This window comes from Pteropus alecto, unplaced genomic scaffold, assembly GCF_000325575.1.
Source record: "Pteropus alecto unplaced genomic scaffold, ASM32557v1 scaffold22, whole genome shotgun sequence".
NCBI classification, from domain to species: Eukaryota; Metazoa; Chordata; class Mammalia; order Chiroptera; family Pteropodidae; genus Pteropus; species Pteropus alecto.
Window position 1 is genome coordinate 4,889,252 of NW_006434839.1, and position 18,437 is coordinate 4,907,688.

The window sequence follows — 18,437 nt, forward strand, 5'->3', positions numbered from 1 at the left end:
ATATTTTGCTGCTCTTTTACTGTGAACAATTTTTTTGTGTCTTGTAATTTTGTCAGTGAAAATAATCAATTGGGAACATGTCTGCATGATTGATCTGTTAGATTTTAGAAGGTGATCACTTTGGTCAGGACCAACCTAGTATGGATTTTAACTAGTTATAGGAAACTGTTCTTCAAAACACATTTAAAGTATTTTATGAGCAGGCATTATATTTATTAAATATGTGCTCATTAAATAAGTGGTTATTTGTTATGGATATTATTGTACATTACTTTGAAATAAATTCATATTTGTAATATTGAAAGTTTGATGCATTTGGGGAGACAAACTTTTTGTGTTAACTTTGCAGAAAATGTGTAGAGTAAGAGCGTCTCAGATCTGCTGCCTTTCGGTTGTGCTTTCGTTTTTTTTTGGTTTTTTTTTTCTGTATTGTAAAGTTCCAGATAAAGTATTAAAGCATTGTCACCTTCCTGTTTGCTTTGCCCCTCGGTAGTAGGTTACACGTTAGAATCCATTGCTTTGTTGTAATTTAGAATTCTGGTACTGTTTACCCACTCATGTCACCAGTGCAACATAAAGAATGCAAATATATGATTCTTTTGGCAAAGTTATATCCTAAAGTAAGGGCTTTAACCTTGAGGGCCAGGGTAGAAAGCAGGACAGAGAGAGGATCGCAGGAAAGGAGGGACCGTGGCATTCATCTGATTCTCAAAATGATCTGTCATTTAAAAAATATTAAGCACTGCAGTCTTAAGGAATTCTGAATCCTAACTGGGGAAAGGTAATACTTAGCTGTAACTGAAATATTGGGGACATTGACTCAATTCTATAGAATTTGTTAAATTTAATAGTTTGGCTGCATTTTATCAGTCAGGTGTCCAGTATTAATTTACATGCTGTGCTACAAAATAGTCACACATATGCTAATTTAGTCTACTATTTGTTAAGTAGCTTTTGAGGACACTGGTTTCTTGTGACAGTACAGTATGTGCTTATGCCTTAGAACTCAGTTGCAGCAAAGTGTACATGTCTTAGAGATCAAAGGAAGAGAATTATGTTTCGTTTTGCCTAAATGGAGAAAGCCTCCGAAACGTTCCCTGCAGGAATCAGGTGACCATTTCATTTAGAAACAGTATAAAGAATGCTGTCCCATCTGAATGTTTATTATTCAGATGAACCAATACTGTGTAATAGTCCTGTAAGAAGTACTATGATATCTGGTAAATATCCCCACCAAATCACACTTTTGAGATGCATATAAAAGATTTTGCCATTAAAGGCAGGAAATCTGAAACTATTAAAATTAGACCTCATATTCGTAACTATGTTTTTATTCCATATTAAAACTATTTAGGAGAATAGTTTTGAAAAAAACTGGAGATTGAAAAAAGCTGAGAAAAATCTGATAAAAGGAAGAATGAGACATCTAAAAAATAGAAATAATAAGTAAACCAGACTCTTCCTGAGCTACTCTGTATTTGGATTACAGTTATTAGAGATGTCACACTTGTATCGCAGGGCCTGTTCCTAACCTGTTTCCCCTTGTTCGCCTTAAACTTCCAGAAGCTGTATATTTGCAATGAAGCAGAATAGTAGCCCACAAGAAGAAAATTTACTCTCTGGACCACATATATGATTAGAATAATGATATCTCTAGAATACTGATAAAGCAAACCAGAGACCTTATACTTGCACTGTTTTATGCAATAAATATAACAATAATAATGATATTCTAATGGCCACCGTTTAGTGCGAGGTGATTGCCCAGTGCTTTGTCTCCATTTTCTCATTTCATTGCCATAAAAAATTTGATTTAAAAAAAGACTTCATGAAAGATTGTTTTTGCAGATTAAATTAGACTTGAAGAAATTCAAATAACTCGCTCAGGGTAACGAGCTCGTAAGTGGCAGGGCCAGGGTTTATCTCTAGATTTGTTAGAGTCCAGAAGCCACTCATTCCATTATACGAACATGAGTACTTTTTAAAAGATTGAGAAGGTAGAGGAGGAATGAAGTTTCCATTTTTGTTTGTGTGATTCAGCACAAGCCTGTTGTCAAAAGAGAAATTTTCAGAACCATAGTGACCATAGTCCAGCTAATGCTGATCAGGTTTACAGCCATTACTTACTTGACATGATGACCTTTGTCTTTTTTGTTCACGTCTGTATTTTTACCACTTAGAATGATGCCTAGCTCGTAGAGGGAGCTCGTGTTTGTTGCGTGAATGACCAAATAAATGACTAGTGATTAAAAAACTCTTTAAAGCTCAAGGTCTTACAAAAGATCTATGGTTGTGTATACCAGGGTAAGAGGAGTTTATATAGAAGGGGCTTACAGTTCTTCTCTATCCAGAAAGCAAAATCAAGATCAGACGAAGCAGTATCAGTTCCATGTGAAAGTCATGGGCAAAATTTGGAGTCTAAATGGCAGGAAAAGAAGATTGTCCAAAATTTAAACAGGAACAAGGGTGCTAGCAGAGGCAGAATGCGAGTGAACCAGTTCACCTCCATCTTGGCATTAGCAAACTGGCAGAGAACGGATCCTAATCCGAAGGAGAAAAAAGGTAACATCACCACAGGCTTTAACTCTTGTCACTCAGCGCGTTGGGGGTGCTCTGTGTTCCTAGATGCTATTAACAATTTAGCTTAAATCATTATAAGAGGGCTTTACCTTTGACACAGAACATTGCTCATTATTTTTTTTCATAATTTATTCTTCAAGAGGAAACAAATTATTACACAATAGCAGTAAAGCCAGGTTTTAGTTTGCTGGTTTCGTTTAAAATGAAAGATGAATCAGCAACTACTTTTGACATAAGATATTTAGTAAGACTGATTTTTTAAAGTAAACTTGGAGATTTTCAGCACTTAGTCTTGAAAGTACTCTCTGTTGTTAATTCTTTTGTTTCTGTTCTGAGTATTCATTTTTATAGGGATGTACTTTGAACAGTGTCAGGTTTGGGAATAATTATCCTAAAGGAATTAGTAATGGAGTATATATGTATGTGTGTATGTGTACATACACTACATTATAAATACTGGATTTTTTTCCCCTCACACATTGAGAACTCTTAAATGAACTCTTAATGCTGATTTTTACAAAACTAGAAAACTTGATCTTTGAATTTGAATTCAGACATTACGAGGTTAATTTTCTTAGGAAACAAGATGGATAAGATGATGTTTCTAGATAGATTTCTTAATGGATTTTTAGATTTGTAAAAATTGTATTACCTTTCAGCTAATATGAAAAGTTATCAGAATTAGTATTCTTAAATTGTTTTATTGTTGTCGCAAGACCTAGGCAAAATTATAAATGTTTTCAGAGTCTAATGTGAAGTAAAAGAACTGTGGCAGACTTTTAAAAGCCTATAATTTCATATTAATTTAACTATCTCACAGAAGCTCGCTTGTTTTTTCGTCAGTCATGGTTCTATCTGTAAGTAATAGTCTTACCTTTAATATAATAATATTTTGACCTTTATTTTCAAAATAGTCTGTAATTCTAGTATTGAGTACCTATATGTTCCATCAGTAATTCAGGACATTTAGTATTGGTTTGGTTGTGTATGTGCTTATTCTGTGTTTGTATTGTTATTTTCGTTGTTTATTCCTTTGGTTTTCTTGTGTTGTGCTTGTGCTAAAGTTTTTAGTATTAATTTTTAGTTTTATTGCATTGGGATTAGAGAATGGATTCTATAAGGTTTTAAACTTTGGAATGTGTTGACGTTTTCTTTGGTCTGTCATAATCAAGTTGTGTTAATATTCAGTGGAAGTAGAAAGTAGTTTAGATAAAGGCCAAAGTTTGATCTATATTAATGTAATTTCATTAATTAATCATTATGTCTGCTATGTCCTCATCTGCCAAAGACAGATAATTATGGCAGAGTCTCACTACAGTGCTATTTTTGTCAGGATTTTTTGCTATTTTCACATAAAAATTCATGACTTAAATATTTGTAAAATGTAAAATGAATGTCTTTTTACCATTTTCTACTGTCATATATTAATATTGTATTTGTTTTTAGATATATGTGCCCTATATATATTTGCCCATTCTTTTATCTTTTTCACATTTTTTATCACTTTGTTTTTAGGTCTGTCTTTGAATAGCAGCTTTTAGTTAGACTTTTGTTGCTTTTTCTTGTTGTATAACAAAATCCGAGATTGATTCTTTCTCTTTTAAATTTGATAGTTAAATCTGTGTTTATTGTCAAAACTGATCAGTTAAAATTTTCTGCCTTTTAGACTTTGAATTTACTTTGTTTAAACTTTCATTTTGCCTTTTTTTTTTACCTGTAGGAATTTATTTTCTTGGCTTCTTTTTTTTCCCGCAACTTAAGAAGTATTCATCTTTTTTAGGCCTACAAGAACTTAAATTTCATTAGGAAAAAAAAACATTTGAGTTTAAAATTTGCTAAGTTAACAAATAAGCAGTTGCCTTTGGTTTTGGTTTTTCAAAACAAAATTATCTGTGTGGCTTTAATTGCTCATAAAATGATGCACGCTCAATTTAAAAATATATTGAAATTCAGAAAGTGAGAGTATTCTCATAATCCTGTTCTCTAAAGATGACTCAATAAACTTGTATATAACATATACTATATAGTCTCTGAAATTTTATGATTATATGTAAGCATATGCTGATTCTAAGTTTTGAAGTAAATCATACCTGCTTTATTCACTCAATAATATGATCACCTCCCCATGTCAACAGTACAGTACTTGAATGAGTTACCATCTCTGTGCTTCGGTCTCCGTGTACAAGAATGGTAATAATAATAGCTTTTGTGATAATTAAGTGAATTAGTGTCTGGAAAACTTGTAACAGTGCCTGGCACGTGGTAAGCATTCAAAGAGTATAAGTTATTTTCATTTTCATTTTAAATAATTCCGCTTAATATTTCACAGAGGATATGCCATCATTTATTTAAAAGCCTCCAACATACAACGTTTAGTTGTGAACATGTCACTTAATAAGACCCTGTCTCACAGAATCTAGAAGGGATTTTTATGTCCTCATCTACTTTCTGTTTTGTATAAATGTGTAATTGTATATGGCTTGTTAAATTGTGTATCTTTTCTCTCAAGACTCATTTTCGACATCTACATCTAATTTTTAACCATATTTGCTTAAGTAAAGGCTTGCTTTTCTTTCATCATTAATTCTTTTTTGCCCAAACTCCTCATTCTTATGTCCTAAATTTGAATTCATCTTTTTTGTTTCACTAGAGTAAAAGTTCTCAAAGTACTGTAAGATCTCTGAGGGCCCTGAGACCTCTTCACAAGGTCAATGAACTTCGTGCTCTGGGACATCAAAATCTGTGATATCAGATACTTTATACTTTGAATGAATCTTTTACCCATGTACGCTTTCCAGACTATGTTCATAATATATTAAAACTTTATTGGCTCTTTTCACTGTGATGACACTTTTACTGATGGTGCAAAAGTGAGTAAAACTACTGTGCGAATCAAAGCATTTGCACCAGGTCACTGCTTGTGATCGTGAACTTAACCCCCACTTGTACGCAGTTAAAAATATGCCAGATTCACTTCAGAATGCCCTTGATGCAGCACTAAAAGTTCACTTTTAATAAATTCTGATTACATAGTACAGTTCTTGGAGTCGCAACCTGAAATGGCTGCACTTTTTTTTTTTTTTTTTTAGTGAAACTTTTGGGGGGGAAAAAATGATCAGCTATAAATTTAGTTAGTCAGACTTGGCTATTTGACTGACATTTTCTTAAAAATGAATTTAGTGAGCTGTCAGTTCATGGAAAACAACTAATACTTTTTATGCCAATAGTGAAATCGGAGCTTTCAAAAAAGAAAAATACAAATTTTGGGACGTTTATATCTGCCATTTTGGGCCTGACAGCGTCCTAGTACTTAAAAAGCTTTTGTGGTGAGATTGGAAGTGATATCAGTGAATGTGATTGTTCTGATATTGTATAATTCCTTATACAATATCAACATTTGGAAGAGCTGCATAAACCAATATTTTCTAAGTGACCGATGCATGACATTATAAAATCATGCATGGATAAAAGATCCATTCAAAGTGCAAGTAGACTGATAGATTTTAATGTAACAGAGTATAAAGTTCATCAGTAGTTTCAGATTCCACACTGTAAATACCTTTAACAGACTATTGCTTATTAAATTTGGGGATAGTGTCAAAGAGGAATATCCATAATGAACTGAAAAGGCTGTTAAAATGTTTTATTTGTTCAGCTACACATCTGTAGGAGGCCAAATTTTCTTCCTATAGTTCAGCCAAAACAATATATCAGAACAAGTTGAATGTGGAAGTAGATATGAGAATCTAGCTGTCTTTTATAGAACATTAAAAAGATTTGCAAAAAAATGTAATGAATACTACCTTTCTAACATTTTGGGAGGGAATATGCTTATTTTTTATTTTTAAAAATCTCAGGTAAACATATAACATTTCTTTTTGTTCTTTCTAAATGAATTAATATATAAAGGTTTTCTACTTTAATTCCTAATTTGATAACTACCCATAGATAAACCCATATAAACACTCAGAGTAGTGTGGGTGGTGTATTTTCTAATTTGCTAATACCCAAGACTGACTTTACACAGGAATATTGATTTGCTTGTTGTGGAATGAAGGAGTCAGAATTGATTCTCTCCAAATTATAAACCAGAATCTCCACATTCTGCTTGCCTCCAACATATTTAAGAGACATCTCCCAGGTTCTCCAGTCAGTGTTAGTAACTCTGCTCAGAGGATTATACCTGATCCCCAAGCCCTCTCCGATATCGTTACTGTAGGTAGGTAGTTTCTCTCTCGTCCTCTGGAATTCAGTGTTGTAGAGCAATCAAAAATAAGAGAACCAGGCCAATTTAATTTTATATTAGCGTTAAAGTGTTTTTTACCCTTCCTTCCTCCCTCCACCCTCCACTCCCCTTCATGTAAAACAGAAATTACAAAGCTGTATTAATGAGGGGAAGGGGTGGAGCACTGAATTTCAGCTACAATACAGTGAGCTTTTATGATATGCACCATCAGGTCTTCGTTGAGCTCAAAAAGTTTACTTTTATAACTATTTCTGTTCCCTTTTTCTTGTGATGTCTTATTTATAGGTTTGAACATCACACTTGTAATGATCATCTTTTATAAAGTTATTTTTATTTCTTGTTACCTCAGTATTCTGTGAGAATTTCTTAAGTTCTCAGTTCTTTGAGTTTTCTTCATTTCGGTGGTGGTACCAACTCTACTGACTTTGGTGCACATTTTAATTTTCCAGCCACAGTTTTAGCTTCCTCCATATATTTCACTTTCCCAGCCACCTCCCTTCTGCAATCAGCCTGCATCTCCGTTTGTTCACTCTGTGTACTTATTTGCCTGTTCTCTTCTTAACATAACTTCCTTATAGAAACCATGTCTTTTGGATTGCATTTTCATTGTGCTGTAAACGCTTTCTAAAGTTAAGTTTCTTGAGTTTTCAATTGAACATTCCTTTTATTTTGCTATGTGATTAGTCTTTTACACCCCCATGTTGTTTTCCTTCAGCTTTTTTGGGTTGTCTTTTTCTGTTTGTCTTCACAGATGTTTGGACAGGCATATCAGGGTACGTTTCCCTGAGAACATATTATTTACACTGGAGGTCAGTTTGCTTTCCTTTTCAGTCCGTGGTCACAATTTAGGTAAAGTCAGAACTTCCAAACAGTATTAGCATTAGGGTTTAATGTATCTCTCTCAGTTTTAACTTATTTAATATTTTCATTGCATAGTTAAAAATATGGAATATTCTATTTAATAATTTCCAAACAAAATTAGTGGCACACTCACCTAATTTTCTTGAGAATAATATTGCCAGGTCTCACTTTTAGTGAATTTCACCATTTTATGGTCTCTGAACTGAGCGTGATCTAATTCTGTACTTCACATTGCAGCACCTTGACCCCGTCATGTATTAGTTTCTGTATTGAAGGCAGGCATAGGCAGCGACTATTAATATTTTTATAAACCACATAACTTATAAGTACACTTCCGTACTCACCAAGGCAAAGTGTTAAGATTATTTTTTCTATTTTGTGACCGATTTTAGAAATGTTAAACTACAGGAAATGTGTGCTTCAGAATCAGTAAAATGTGATGTTGTTCTCTTCTATAAAATAAGAACTTTAATGTTACAGGGTATTTAGTATTCAAGTGCATACCCAGAATTAGAAAATTTAAGTAAAGTATGGCACAGCTACTTGACAGAATATTATGTAGCTTTCAAGAGTTACAACAAGCTATCTCATGTGTTAAATAGTATGATTATAAATTTAAGAAATTTTTAAACACTTTCATAGAAAAAAAAAGTACAGAAAGATAGTAAAAATGGTTATATTTTGGATAGCAGGACTCACTAGAAGAAACATCTCTTATTTTCTAAATTTTATGTAATGAACTTGTTATTTTTTAAATGTGTATTTGGTGGCAGTGATGTTGTTTGTAACACTTATGAAAGGATTACTTAGAAATAAGTCCTGCTATACCAATTTTCTTTTTTTGCAATTCCTAGAACGTTAAAGGAGATCTCAAACATTTCATTGAAATTTGGATGTTTCAGTGATATGCGTGGGGGAATGATGGCAAAGGATGTTTGGGTGAGAGTGTAAAGAACTAGATTCAGGATTATTTATTTGAATGGTAGTGCCCAAATACACTTCCCCTCTCTTTATATAGCAAACTGAAGGAAGTTTCCTGAACCTTGATGGGGATTATCCTTCAGTATTTTCTTATTTAATTATTTTATAAATATCTTAGTGGTGAGGTGCAGCTGGAGCTGGGGTGAGGGGAATGAAGACTAATGAATTCCTTTTAGTAAGAATCTAGAAAGAATTTGGCAATGTGGAAAAATAAGATGAACACCATAAGATTTAATGGCAATTAATGGCCCTACATGTATGCTCAGAAAATCAGTAACTGAAGATTGGATAATAGCAAATCATATAGAAAAAAAATTCATTTTAGTTACAATATGATGTGGCTGCTAAACACAATTAATAATCTAATGTCATTGACACATTAGGAATTGCTCGTTTCATGTGTCTCCAAGGGATAGAACCGGAACCAGGGAACCAGTAAACAGTGGTTTCCCAGCATTTAAAGCAGGAATAGACTGATCAGTAAGGTTTTGAGTTGCCTTTCATTAGAGAGGTTCAGTTGTAGGTTGGGCATACACAAGCAAGGATTCAAACACAGATGGGTGTTTGAATTAGATTGCATTCAGAGGCCTTTCCAACATTGAGATTCTGTGGCTTTTCAGACATTCTAGTATTGTTTTTAAAATACCTCTTTGTGTAGTGGTATTTGTTTTGGTAAGCAACAGGTTACATACTCTGACAAAGATGGTATAAATGACTACACTAATTCATTAAATTGGGCTGCTGTGTACAAGTCACCCATGGACGTTTTAGGTGATATATTTAATAAGTAAGGCATTTTCCATCCTTTAATGGAGTTTTCATTAAGCTTCATAAATAACAAATACCTAATTGAATAAAGAGATATGTAGTAAGAGATATAAACAAGAACTATGAGGATTGAAAGGAGAGAATTATATATCAAGAGTATCAGTAAAAAAGGGTATTGAGTAAAAGTTTTATAGAGAAAATAGATCTTGAAGAGTCAGTAGATCAAGACCTGAGTAGAAGTTGGGGTAACCATGCCAAAGAAAGGCAACAACAGAAATTCTGCCAGAAGTGAGAAAGCACTCGTGTGTTGGGAACAGTGTATGTGAGTAAAAAGGCCAGGATGGTAAGTCTATGTTGAATTAAAGATGACTTGAGTGTCACCACGAGGATATTCTATTCAACAAAAGGGAGCAGTTGAAATTTTTTGTGAGAAAGTAGTGTGATCGGTATTAACTCTTTATGAACATTGGTTTACTTGATTTAAATTTGTTGAAATGTTGAAGATGGAAAATTGGATAGAAAGCTAATCGAATGAGAACTTCTGAGGCCTCTGATAAGAATAGCGATTGACATTTATTGAGTGCTTACTGTATGCCAGGCACCTTAATGTTATTTTATTAAAGCCTCACAACTGCTGTGTGATACTTTACAAATTAGCAACTCCTGAATTTCAAATTATCTTACGGGAATTTCATACACTATAATATATTAATTCCTTCAGGCATGTTCTCACGCATACACATGCGCGTACACCCACACTCTCCAAATCAATAGACACAGTAGCAAATACTGTTATTTCTTAATTTAGCATTTTATAATATGCTACCATAATCACTTAGCAATCATGAAGTACCAGATTTGACACTGTGAAATGTGGTTTCCGTTTAGAAATTTAAAAAGTATAAGATGTAGTCTCTGACCCTTAATGGCCTTTAAAATTTGGTTAACAACACAAAGTATAAGTACATGAAAAGTTAAATTGCCATAAAAGATAAATTGGCAGTTAAGTTATTGAAGCAGCAAATTCGTTGAGTCAGAGCCAGGCCTCCCTGTTTTATCCCAAGCAAGTAGCACAGTACATAACTTATGGTAGTTTCAGTAAATATTTGTTGAATAAATTTAATCGTAAACAGTGTCTTTCTCTGATGTTTCTTCATCTTTTAAAATTCAGACTACTTTTGTTATAAACCAACTCAAAGTAATAGATTTAAAAGGAAAAACATTTTAACATTGAAATGTACATATACAACCTTTTTACATTGTTCACATCATTGCATTAATCTTCCTCTTAATCCAGCTCGTGTGGAAAGTTAAGTATACTGCGCTGGCCATTTTCAGCATCCAGTCTCTTGAACTACTTTGTTTTCATAGTCAGAAGTGCAGAAAAACCTCTTTTTCGGACTAGAATGTAAGAGGGGGAGGGGAGAACAATTGCAGATCAACATGATCAACCACATACCTTTAACCCAGCGGTGCCCAGCCCCTGCGCTGTGGACCAGAACCTGTCCTCAGCCTGTTAGGAAGTGACAGGCTGCACAGCAGGAGGTGAGCAGGAGCCTCAGCTCCACCTCAGATCATCAGGCCATAGATCTCATAGGAGCAACGGTCCCTAGTGCCAAAAAGGTTGGGGACCGCCGCTTTAACCCATAAAAGTCAAACGCATGAGAACTAACTGTAAAAGATTTTAGGGGTTATCTACTCCAGCCACTGATTTTTCAGTGAGGAAACTAATGTCTGCCAGGCTTGTTACTTCTCCAGTATGAGCCGTAACAGAGGTACCTAGAGCTGGGGCTTCCGTCTGGTGCTCTTCCACAATTTAATGCTTCTCTTCATAGAAGTAGAACTTAAAGAGGCAGTGAAGGGTAGGTAAGACGTAGCTAGGAAAAAGCATTCTAACAGGGAAAGGTGTTCCTGACATCTCAGGGGTCACGGCTCCCTTTGAGAATCTAATGAAAAATGACGCAGACTCTACCTAGAAGATTGTATACACATACAAAAGAATTTGTGGACTCTTTGAAAGTCTTTGTAGATTGTCTGGTGGTCTGTAGATCTTGAAAAAAGGTACAGAATCAGTAATTATCATACCATATCCATCCAGCAGAAGTAGGTGAGACTGAGTCAGATTTTAGGGTACTGTGCTCTTTATAGCCAGCTGTCTTCCAAGGAGTTACTCTAAGCCACAGAGTAGACAAGGCCAGAGTTCCTGAAGGATCCGTGGGCAGGAAGAGGGAGAATAATAGCTATGGATTTTGAGTTGTGGGTTTTATATTAAAACAAACAACACATATGTGCATACGGCACATGCATATTCATGCAGATGTATTCGTATGAATTTTTAGTTTGCCTGTTTAAGGTTCTGCTTTCAGATTCAGAAGCATCTCTCTCCTCTCCTTTGCTCCTTGGAATGCTGCAGTGAAAAAGTTTGAGAAGTACTGGGTGAAGAGTTAGTGGGGTAGGATATTTTATATTTTTTTGAGTAGCTGAGGTATATAGCACTTAATATTTACTTTGTCAAGGTAATCAGTGAATCACGTTTTTATGAACAGAAACCCTCAATTCCACTTTTTTGTACTGTTAACGTGCCTAGCACAAGGCTCGAATCATGGTTTCTCAGTATATACTAGTTGATTTATTGATATGAAAGATAGAACTAGACCATTACACTGGTAAGTTTTTAGTCAAATAAGAAAATTTATCACTGTAGCTGAGGCTTTTGGTTATTTAGAACAGCGGTACTTGAGAAATGAAAACGTGACTTTCCCAAATGCTAGTAATGTCATTTAATTTTCAAAAAGTTGAAAAACCTGTCCAGTGTCCAGCCCTAAGATGTCACTCTTGGACATTGCAATAAATGATTGTATAATTAGGTTCTTCTCCCAACTTAGAACTCACCGGCAAAATCATGTAAACTAGTCATGCATTATCACTGGGTTTCGTTTTTGTTTTTGTTTTTCTAATGCTAAGACTAATTCCAGTTAGGACCAGGGAAGACACAGAGAAGCTAATCTTGAGTTGTTAGAATGTAGAGTAATCGTATGACTCTTCTTGGGTTGCATTTGCTTTAGAATTTCACATAAGCCTTTCTCCTCCCCACCGTAATCTAAACCCCTTTCTTATTTGAGAGGCACCAGGAGCTAGGTTGACCACGGTGGTTTTGGATGGCGTGTATTTAAACTGGCCACCAGAAAATGTGAAGTAATATTATTTCATACCTGCAATATTACATATATATGTTACATATTACATATCTGGGATATACCATATTTAGAAAAAATAAGAATAGCTTCACAACTTAGAAGAAAAATATGGTAAAAATACAATTTTAATATAAAAGTCTATGTTGTGTATTTAACAACAAATACGCTTCGTGTTGCAATGAAAGGAAGGAGAGTAAAATGAAACTGGATAAATTATTCTTGCTAAAAGGGAAAGGTGAAACTAGATGGGCCTGGACGTGATGACAAATTAAGTTTGTCAGCCTGCTTTACCTCAGCTGAATATGGCAGATAGAAAAAAACCATGTGCCGAGTTATTTGTGACCTGCCTGGTTATTTACACACATTTCATGGTAAGAATGTTTGTTATTGCTGACAAACTCTGTGAGACATACTACTACATGATGAAGTCTTTAAAAACATATATAACCTTTGTCCCTAAGGAAGTAGTATTCCCTCCAAATTCTGTAATCAGGGTATTTCTATGTAGATATTATTGTAAGAGTGTATAAAGATAACCAAATTTATCAACTATTTGAATTATATATGACGACAATCTGAAATCATAACCTCCAAAAATTTGTTTTAGACATCTCATAGAAGTCGATGAATCAAGAGAGGAAACAGGGAAGCAGCAGGCAGAGAGGAAGAGGAAAACTACAGTAATGTATCACTGAAGCCAGGAGAGTGTTTAAAAAAGGAAGGAGCGATCAACTTTGTCACAGTCAGGAGGTCTACGACCTTTTGCATTTCATAACATGGAGGTCATTGATCTCAGCAAAAATGATTCTGGCATGGTGTTAGGGATGGAAGTCAGATTAGAATGGAAGGTGAGAAATTGGAGATAGCAAATATAGACAGTGTTTTTTGGAAAGTTTAGCCATGAAAGGAGAGGAAAGAGAACAGTAACTCAAAGGTAGGTGTCAGGTCCAAGGAGAGGTGTTTTCCTGTCGCTGTTTGCTTTTTTAGTGGAAGAATTGCGAATGGCATATGCTGATGAAGAGGCAGTAGAGCAAGAAAGGTTGAAAACGCTGGCAAGAAGAGATAAAGAAAGGTGTAAGCTTTCTAAGAACACAAGCAAGGATAATATTCAAAACATATAGGTGAGGGATGGGCTTTAGATAGGAGAGGATTTATCAGTTGTAAGAAGATGAGGTAGAAGTTCCTGCAGGAGGTAATGTCTGAAGGGAGTCTTCTGTGTAAAGAAGGGTATGAGGTTATCTGCTGAGAATGAAGGGGTAGGAGGAGATAGAGAAGTTCAAGGTTTATGAAAAGTAGAAGAGATGTACAGTAGTCTCATGGAAAGTGGCAGAGTAAGATAAAAAAGAACACATGGTAAGATTGTCCTGTAATGCTGAGAGATTTGGAATTGTGCAGAAAATTTTTCTCCTCTATCCCTAGAATCTGGGAGAGAAAATTAGGATTAGATTCTTCTCTTTAATTGGTGATGTTTCATGAAGTTAGAATCTAGATTACAGAAGAGATATCTAAATTCTCCATTAGATGTCCCTAAGGCCTGGAATATGGGTGGAGGGTAGGGAGAAAGGAACTGGATAGGTCATTATCTCCCTTTCCTATTTTACCACCACTACTGAAGTTACCGGCTCTCCAGACTGCTGAAAACCGAGTGAAATTGTCATTCAAACCCCCTACACTGGTAAACGTATCATTGATCTCAAGTTACTGCTGCTGTTACTAGATAACTAATGCATTATCAGTGTTTGCTTGAAATGGAAGATGTCATGTATGACTTCCAAGTCAGTTGCTTGAGCAACTTTACCATTTGCGCAGTCAAAAAGCTTCTATTATGTAAATGTTTACTCTGTGTCAGAAGCGATGCTAGGCATTGGAGATGCAAAAGTCAATAATGGAGACTTGGTACCTGACCCGTGTTCATAGAGGACACAGATACAGGCAGTTTGCATAGAGTGTGGTATGTTATGACGAGATACTTAAGGCACACCTGCAAGGGTCACGTTGCTCAAAGTTGAGGTGGTTAGAGAAATTTCCAGGAGAAATTTTATTAAAACTTGATTGTGAAGGATGAGTAGGAGTTAGATAAACAGCAGGCAAGCAGGGCGGAATGCTGTGAGAATTGAAGTTGGAAAGGTCCTCATGGGCTAGGAGCAGTGGATAGTAGTCATATTCCCTTTTTTGAAGGGAATGATGCAATTCTGTTTTGTGTTTAGAAAGATCTCTATAGCCATAAAGAATGGAATAGGCAAAATGGGGCTGGAAGTTGGGATACCAGTTGTTGTTGTTGTTTTTTTTTTTTTTTTTTTTTTTTAGCAATCCAGACCATTGTTTTGATCTTTGAAGCCCACCACCCAGCTTGTAGGATTCACATTGATTCCCTCTTAGCCCATTTTAAAACTTCTTGTTTCACGTTGTTCGTTGAGTTACAGTATATAGAAGTCAAGAGCTCTTTGAGTCTCCCACGAAGATACTGTTGGTCATCCCTGGCTCCGTCCTACCTGAAATCTTGATTTGTTAGCACCTCATTTTATAAGAATAGAGCCACAGAGATTTGATTTTAGAAAAATTGATGTTATTGAGATTTAATTGAAATACAACAAATTAGAGGTAAAGTATACAATTTGATAAATTTTGACACGTATACACCCATGAAACTATCACCAATAGCAAGACAGTGGTCATATCCATTAGTCTTGAGTGCCCTTCCTAGTCTTCCTCCTCTTGCCCTTCCCACTCCCTTCCCCCAGGCAACCACTGATGCGTTCTGTCACAACACATTTGTTTGAATAGTTCATAATTTTATGCCAGTACCACACTTTATTGATTACTGAACTTTTTAATCTTGAAGTCAGGTAGTGTTAGCCCTCCAACTTGTTCTTTTTCACAGTTGTTTTGGCTATTCTAGATTGTTTTTGTTTCCATGTGAAATTTGGGGTCACTTTGTCAATTTCTAAAAAAAAAAAAAAAAATAACCTGCTAGTGTTTTAACCAATACTGCATTGAATCTATACATCAATATGGAGAGAACTGACATCTTTACAGTGTTGAGTCTTCCAACCCATGAACTTGTTATATTTCTCTGTTTAGGTCCTCTCTAATGTCTCTCAACAACGTTTAGTAGTTTACAACGTACTGATATTTCACGTTTTTGTTAGATTTAACACTAAATATTTTATATATTTGGATACCATAGTAAATATTTAGTTTTGATTTGCAGTTGTTTATTGCTAGTATATAAAAATGCAGAGATCTTTTGTCCTGCAACATTGCTAAAATTATTTATTAGTTTTGGTAGCTTTTTGGTAGATTCCTTTGGAATTTCTACATAGAAAATCATATCATCTGCAAATAAGAGTTTTAATTTTTTTTTTCAAAATGGATGCCACATTTTTTCTTGCCTAATTACGCTGGCTGGAACCTCCAGTACAACATGGAATAGAAATGGTAAGAACAGAAAGTCCTCCCTCTGTCACCAATTAAGTATGGTGTTAGTTGTAATTTTTTTTTTTTTTGTAGAAACCCCTTATTAGGCCAAGGAGGTTTTCTTTGCTGAGTTTCTATCAGGAATAGACGTTGGATTTTGTCAGATGCTTTTTCATCTACTGAGATAATTATACAGTTTTTCTTTCAGTTTGTTAAAGTGGTGGATTGTATTGACTGACTTCAAATATTTAACCAACCTTGTATGCCTTGGGTAATCCCAACTTGGTCATAGTGTATTATCCTTTTTATACATTATTAGATTCAGTTTGCTGAAGTTTTATTTAGAATGTGTTCATGTGGTGGTCTTTTCTTGTAATACCTTCATCCTGTTTTAGAATCAGAAATGCTGACCTCACAGAATGAGTTGGGGTGCGTCCCATTTTCTGGAAGAATGTGAAGAATTGGAATTATTCTTTTTATTCCTAAATGTTTGCTATAATTTACCACTGTGGCCACCTGGGGCTTCAGAGTTTCTGTGTGTCTTTGCCCATTTTTTTTTCTAGTCACTCTGGCTAGTGATGTATCAATTGTATTGATCTCAAAGAATTAGCTTTTGATTTCTGTGTTTTCTGTTTCCCATTTCATGGTTCCTGCTCTGATATTTATTTTTTAGAACATATTTAGGTTCACAGCAATATTGAAAGTAAAAGTACAAAGATCATTACTTGGAGATCTTTCTACTTTTCCGATAAGGGCATTTAGTGCTGTAGATTGATTTCTCCATAAGTACTGCTTTCGCTGAGGCTCCGCAGGAGAGGGCCCCCTCCTTCCTGTCAATAACACAGAGCTTTCCAGTGTTGTAATTTTTTGTCTGCTAAAATAAGAATCATAAAGTCGATGTCTGCAGGGACAAAGGAGAAGGTTTAAACACAACATCTCCGTTTCATTTGCATGCTTGTACTAAGTAGGGAAGGAAGCTGTCAGATGTTTTGATTCAGGAAAATATCTTTTTGACAAAGCCATCTTGTCGATTACACACGACAGGTTATTTCTTTGCTTTGTTTCACTGACAAGATCTATCCAGTCAATATTAATAATGGAAGGGAAGTCTTAATGAAAGGAAAACTACTTTTATCTGTGAATCATTAAACAATATCTTATCCTTGCCACATTTCCGCAGTTCTGCGTAAAGGCTAAGATGATACACCCAATTGCTCTTATGATTTAGGTTTTTTTTCTAAAAAAGTATATGGCATTAAATCACATCTTTGTTTATATTTCAGTGTTATGCAGAAACCTGCCTTCACTCAAGTTTGGATGGTCTTTTAGTCTTTTAGAACCAGTATAAACCAACATCAGGGATCCACAGAAATAGTTAACCTTTAACATTTTGCCCTATTAAGCACTGTTAGCTACTGATACACTAAAACCCTGTGCAATATGTCTTTTAATTCCCATTTTACAGGTAAGAAAACTAAGATTTAGAAAATGGTCTAAGGTCCCACACTAAGTGGTAGGGTTGGAGCTCTGACTCAGTCTCCAGTGATCGGAAGCACATTACACACCCTCCTTCTATATTATTTCGAGTATGTTTGAAAGAACACCTTGTAATGGTTATTAAACGGTAGGGCTCTGAACATCTCGATTCAGGATATGACTGGATGAGTTCACCAAACCAAGCTAGGTGAATAATATAGTAGTTAAGAAAATAAATTCTTGGTTACAGCTCTCCTTGCTAAAAACCTGCTCCTCAGTCTTCTCTCTTCTCCCAAATTCCATGGGGCTGCAGCCTTCCCCAGCGTGGCCTGTCTCCTTCTAAAATGTACTTTCAATAAATCTTACCTTAAAAAAAAAAAATTAAACACTTTGCTACGGTGTAAAATCTGAACGTTACTTAAGAGGGAAGGGGCAAATACTGAATTGGAGGCAACCGTGGTAGTATAGAAAGAGAATGGGTTTAGATCTCTGTTACTAAGCCACTTAAAAAAGTTATTTAACCTCTTTCAGCTTTAGACTTCTCATGTTAAATGGAGATTTTTCTCCTGTTAGGATTAAAGATAAAGCGTTCAGCACAGTGCCAAACTTGTCGTGGCTGGTCAGTAGCCTGTATTTGTTGGAATCCTTAATAAAAACTACTTTTTGAGGCATTAAGTTCGTTTTTGGATACCACCCACCCCCATCCATCACCAAGATTAAGTTCTTCTGCTAAGTATATAGCGCTGAGTTCCTTTCAGTAAAGGCAGTTATATTTTGAAATCACGTTTAATCATGTGATCACCTAGCTTGGTTTGGTGAACTCATCCAGTCATATCCTGAATCGAGATGTTCAGAGCCCTACCGTTTAATAACCATTACAAGGTGTTCTTTCAAACATACTCGATGATAAG

The 18,437-nt window shown here is 35.2% G+C and overlaps 1 protein-coding gene across 1 annotated transcript in view; it reads left to right on the plus strand.

Annotated features, from left to right (window-relative positions):
* MTPN (myotrophin) overlaps positions 1-18,437 on the plus strand; it is a 52,161-nt gene that overhangs the window by 13,578 nt on the left and 20,146 nt on the right. The window lies entirely within an intron of this gene.